The 6,493-nt window shown below is 33.0% G+C and overlaps 1 protein-coding gene across 1 annotated transcript in view; it reads right to left on the bottom strand.

The window, feature by feature from the left end:
* Nucleotides 1–817: 817 nt before the first annotated feature.
* The window catches only part of LOC115215156 (visual pigment-like receptor peropsin), a 411,604-nt gene continuing 405,928 nt past the window's right edge, over nucleotides 818–6,493 (bottom strand). Inside the window, exon 7 of the transcript XR_005000308.1 lies at nucleotides 818–1,512. The gene's annotated coding sequence lies outside the window, so the exon portion shown is untranslated. The remainder of the gene's footprint in view (nucleotides 1,513–6,493) is intronic.

The following is a 6,493-nucleotide window of genomic DNA, read 5'->3' as shown; positions in this document are numbered from 1 at the left end:
AGAACTCAAGAGGGGTCTAAATAGCACAAGATATTTTCTCAGCACTCCACCAATTCTGCGATCTAAGGACAAATATACATTTGTATATTAAAAGAATATATTTTTTGAACTCTGCATCTCATAAAAGTGATTACCGATTTCCATGGCGTATAAGTGACCGAACAAACAACATTATCCCCACCTACCCTGAGAGGGTGGTGGCGGTCCGTTGCAGGATTCAAAGGCCAGCCATTTTGAATGGTGGTGACAACTTTGCTTTTAATTCCTTCGGTGTCAATAAAATAAGACAATAGCATAGGGTGTGCGATGTATTTCTTTACTGCCCACAAGGGGCTAAACATAGAGGGGACAAACGGATTAAGTTGATTACACCGACCCCAGTGCGTAACTGGTACTTAATTTATCGACCCTGAAAGGATGAAAGGCAAAGTCGACCTCGGAGGAATTTGAACTCAGAACGTAACGGCAGACGAAATACCTATTTCTTTACTACCCACAAGGGGCTAAACACAGAGAGGATAAACAAGGACAGACAAACGGATTAAGTCGATTACATCGATCCCAGTGCGTAACTGGTACTTAATTCATCGACCCCGAAAGGATGAAAGGCAAAGTCGACCTCGGCGGAATTTGAACTCAGAACGTAACGGCAGACGAAATACCGCTAAGCATTTCGCCCGGCGTACTAGCGACTCTGCCAGCATCTTCATCTTGTTTGTGTAACATGATAATAGAAAGAAAAAGAAAAAATCAATTGACGCACCAATGACCGTGAGTAGTTTTTGTTTATATTTAATATTTTAGCAAATGTGTCACAGATACAAAACTTTTTACACAGAATAAACGAATATATTAAAAGGAAAATTAGCGATAAAGATCAGTGGAAAATTTAAAACACTGTTATTTCACAAAGATAAAGAGCAGATAGAGAAAATAAAAATCGTTCCCGATGATTCTGTTTTATTCTTGATATCATTGTTGTTGTTGTTCTTGTTCTTGTTGCTATTGTTGTAGTTGTGTGGTTTATATTTTTTTGAAAGATTAAGCATTAAGATAATTAACAGCTTTGTTAAAAAAAAAAGAGATTATTTCTTTGTCTCCATTAAAACTCTCCATAGCTTGTTTTTAGCGGTGGAACTTGAAGCAGTTGAAGCTATAAATAACAGCGTGTAAATGTCTGGTTAAAAAATCTCCAGAATAGAAAAGTCGAAATCATACATGCTATTATTGATAATTTTTATCTATATCGAGTTCCACCGTTTAAAACGAACCATTTCACGTTCTCTCGAAGTTTCTAAATTCTTATAAATGTTTCCATAGCTTTATTTCATTTTACTTGTTGTTGCTGTTGTTGCTACTACTGTACTTGTTGTCCCACGAGCAATAAAAACGGACATTGCCAACGAACGCCATAGATTCTAGAAAAAAAGATAAAATCACGAACACATATCGTCTTTCCTGTGGATTCACAGCCAGAATGAGCCATATTGAAGACTGTGAAAGGGGAACATACTGTAATATTAATAATAATAATAATAATAATAATAATAATAATAATAATAATTGCACGGAATTGCACTACTAGGCACTGCACACATCCTACGCAGAACACTTTCCATACAATAACCATCAGAGCATCACAACAAATCACAGCACATACCTGCGGCACACACAGCTGCGCTCGGTAGTGAAGTGAAAGCACGCTATAAAAATAAAACTACTAAATAATAATAATAATAATAATAATAATAATAATAATAATAATAATAATAATAATAATAAAATAATAATAATTGTTATCGTGAGTAAGGAGGGGAGATATAGATAAAGAAAATAAAGAGAGAATATGTGCTCGTGGCACACCACATAAAAGCCATGTCAAAATATAGCATAACTGATCTTAGCCAACTATAGATTCAGTAGCAGTTACGATATTTCTCTTGAACAACATTTCTTACAATCGCTTTCTCCTTTTCATGGAATATACATGTATGCAACATGTATTTTTATCGAAACAACGAGAGAAATGATAGAAAGATGGAGGGGAAAACACAGTTATATACATACATGCATACACGCACACATATACGTATATAGATAGATAGATAGATAGATAGATAGATAGATAGATAGATAGATAGATAGATAGATAGATAGATAGATAGATAGATGGAGAGATGGATGGATAGGTGGTGGAAAAAACTAAGTCAGCATTTGTGAAGATTTCTGTATCCCGGTATATTTGTAGAGTAAAATCTTCCGCTGGAATTTGTAAAGACTGGAATAATTAAAACACACTTACACGCATACATATATACGTACATATATGTATTTATGTAAGTATGTGTGTATGCAAGTATATATATATATATATAAAAGATATATATATATATATAAAAGATATATTATATATATAATATATATATATATATATATATATATATATTTATATATGTATATTGAAGAGCGTAGGCTCGAAACGTAAAAGACTTGTTTTATTTATATTCCTGAGCCCCATACTAATACAATTGTTTGTTTGTATTCCACCTGCCTTCGTCTTTTGTTTATTTTCATAAAGCTTCCCGTTATATATATATATATATATATATATATATAGAGAGAGAGAGAGAGAGAGAGAGAGAAGGAGAGGCATAGATACATACATACATATATATGTGTATCTACCCATCTTCTATCTATCTATCTATCTATTATCTACTTATGTATATATATATATAATATATATATTATATATATATATATATAATATATATATATATATATATATATATATATATATATATATATATATATATATATATATACATATGCAACAATTTTTGTATACATATTGGTTGGTTGTGTGAATGTGTGTGTTTGTGTGTGTATATGTGTGTATGTCTGTATGTGGTGTGTGTGTGTGTCGTGTGCAAGCGCGCGCGTCTGTATCTCTTATGCGCATAGAGAAGTGGCAGTTTATTAAACATCCATTAAACCCAGTGATGAAAACTGAAAAAAAAAAATGTTTGACGAAAATCAAATTGCAAATGCAAAAAGTGAAAAGATAAAAAAAAGAAAACGAAAAGTGACTGTGCGTGTGCGAAGTCCTTCCCATCACATGATTAAACAAAGATAATAAGATAAAGATAATGTTAATAATAATGTTAATAATAAAATGTTAATAATAATAATAATAATAATAATAATAATAATAAAATGTTAATAATAATAATAATAATAATAATAATATAATAATAATAATAATAATAATAATAATATCAATATAATAACATATTATGAAATGCAAAGCAAAACATTTTTTATATAATATAGTGAGTCAACAAACTTTATTTGCAAGACTTGTTCCAAAGATGCAAAATAATACTAATACTAATAATAATAATAATAATAATAATAATAATAATAATAATAATAATAATAATATTAATAATACTAATAATAATAATAATAATAATAATAATAATAATAATAATAATAATAATAATTTAAACGGCGGTGCATCAGCATGGCCACAGCATGACCACAGCATGGCCGCAGCTCTGAGCTGAAACTAGAGAGAAAAAAAAATAATAATAAAATTGAATTATTATATTAATAATTCTCGACAAGAAAATTAAGGAAGACAATCTCAGAATTTAAATTATTTAAAATTAGAAATGAAGTTGTACAGTGTGTGTGTCTGGTGCTTGGCAGTACTGTGAGCGGTGCCGATGTTTTCGCCTTATTGAGCCCTTACCAGTAAAGGGTATACTGTACTCTTTTACTCCTTTACTTGTGTCAGTCATGTGACTGTGGCCATGCTGGAGCACCGCCTTTAGTCGTTCAACTCGACCCCAGGACTTATTCTTTGTAGCCTAGTACTATATTATATCGGTAAACAGGCCAGCATCGGTTGTCAAGCGATGTTGGGGGGGGGAACACAGACACATAAACATATACACACACATACATATATATATACATATATACGACGGGCTTCATTCAATTTCCGTCTACCAAATCCACTCACAATTTTTTGGTCGGCTCGACGCTATAGTAGAAGACACTTGGCCATGGTGTCACGCAGTGGGACTGAATCCAGAACTATATGGTTGGTAAGCAAGCTACTTACCACACAGCCACTCCTATGCCTTATTTTACCTATATGGTAAAATAAAATAAAATATGGACTGAATAGTCACAGTTGAAACCGCTTTAATCATCAGTTTAGGTTAAGTAATTCATTTCTTTTACTTGTTTCAGTCATTGGACTGCGGTCAGGCTGGGGCATTGTCTTGAAGAGTTTTGGTCGAACAAGTCGACCCCAGATCTTATTTGCGTTTTAAGTCTGGTACTTTATCTTTTGCCGAAACAATGTTAACAAACCAACACCACTTGTCAAGTGTTGGGCGGTGACAAACAGAAAATCAGAGGCATGCACACACACATTTATATATACAATGGGCTTCTGCATAGTTTCCGTTTACCAAATTCACTCACAAGGTATTGGTCGGACTGGGACTATTGTAGCAGATACTTGCCCAAAATGCTATGCAGTGAAACTCAACCGGAAGCCACATGGTAGCAAAGTGACCTTATTCACCACTCAACATTCAAACCAAACCTGTATCACATGCATTGAATAATGTTCGTATAAGAGTTAAATTATCATGGTATACAGGAATTATTCTCTTCTTAAACTTTTCTTGGTATCAGGTGCGTTCATTGTTTGCAAATCTCCAAAAAGCGAGTTGGACGTTCAAGTACATCGTGTTATCAAGAAGATTCTTGGCAATCTTTTGTGTCTTCGATCTAAAAATAAAAACGATGTGTCCCTATGTAGATGTGCATGTAGGTATATATGCATGCTTCGAGTATCTTTGTTTCTATTCAAACATATGCATAAATGCACACACACACACACACACACATGCAGACACACGTACACACGCAGACACACACGAACGTACAGACACGTATATTTACATGTCTATATACATATATACATGTATTAATATCTACATACATACATATATATATATACATAACATGCATACATGCACATACACTTACACACGTACATACACACACACACACACACACATATATATATATATATGTGTGTGTGTGTATATATATATATATATATATATATATATATATATACACACACACACTCGCACGCAAATATCTATTCCAATATATTTATAACCACCAGACAGATTAAGCAAACATATCCTCACACCCGCACGCACAAGTGCGCGCCCACGCACATACTCACGCACGCAGCAACACACACACATACACATGCGCATACACTTATACATACACACACACACACACACATACATACTTTTTAACTTTTTATTTATATTATTCTTTCACTTATTTCAATCTTTTCACTGTGGCCATGCTGGAGCACCACTTTTAGTCGATTCCAGGACTTATTCTTTGTAAGCCTAGTACTTATTCTATCGGTCTCTTTTGCCGAACCGCTAATTTACGGGGACGTAAACGGGGACAAACACAGACACACAAATACACACACACACACCACAAATATATATATATATACGACGGGCTTCCTTCAGTTTCCGTCTACCAAATCCATCCACAAGGCTTTGGTAGACCCGAAGCTATAGTAGAAAACACTTGCCCAAGGTGTCACGCAGTGAGACTGAACCCGAAATCATGTGGTTGGTAAGCAAGCTACTTACGAGACAGCTAATCCTGAGCCTATAGCTACTTAGCACACAACCACTCCTGCGCCTATACATACATACATACATACATACATACATACATACATACATACATACATACATACATACATACATACAAGTATATGCGGTAATGTTGTTCAAAAAGTAATGAAAGCTCACATTTCACTCAAGCTTTTATTTTTATCATTTTCCTCCAGTAAGAATGTGATATTTGAAATGTATTTCTATTTTTTCTATTTAATATAAGAATTGCATTTAATATAAGAATTGTATTTAATATAAGATTTGTATTTAATATTAGGATTGTATTTAATATAAGAATTGCATTTAATATAGCAATTGTTCTTTACAATTATTTATTCATTGTTTTGGAACTCTTCAAATACTTTAGGAACCATCGATTTTTAGAGAACTAATTAATTAATTCATTAACGAGGAAAAGCTTAATTAAATTAAGAAGGTAGTATGATAAAGTAAGAAAAATTATTTCTTTGTAAAGGACGCAATGAGCTGTATTTGAAACACCATAAAACTGATTCTTATTTTCATTACGGCGAAATTACAAGAGGATTAAATGCAGTTTCATTAACCAATTTATTAAGCTGGCAGAACGATTGTACGTGCGACACAATACTTTACGGCATTTCTTCTGTCAACACTATGAGGTGAATTCAAAATCCGCTCTAATCAACTTTACCTTTTACTGTTTCAGTGTCGATAAAAAATTACCAAGGCATGAGAAAGGGTCTATTTAACTTTCCACTTACCCT

This window comes from Octopus sinensis, linkage group LG8 (genome assembly GCF_006345805.1).
Source record: "Octopus sinensis linkage group LG8, ASM634580v1, whole genome shotgun sequence".
Taxonomy (NCBI): domain Eukaryota; kingdom Metazoa; phylum Mollusca; class Cephalopoda; order Octopoda; family Octopodidae; genus Octopus; species Octopus sinensis.
Note: the sequence above shows the minus strand (reverse complement) of the source record. Positions and strands in the feature narration are given on the sequence as shown.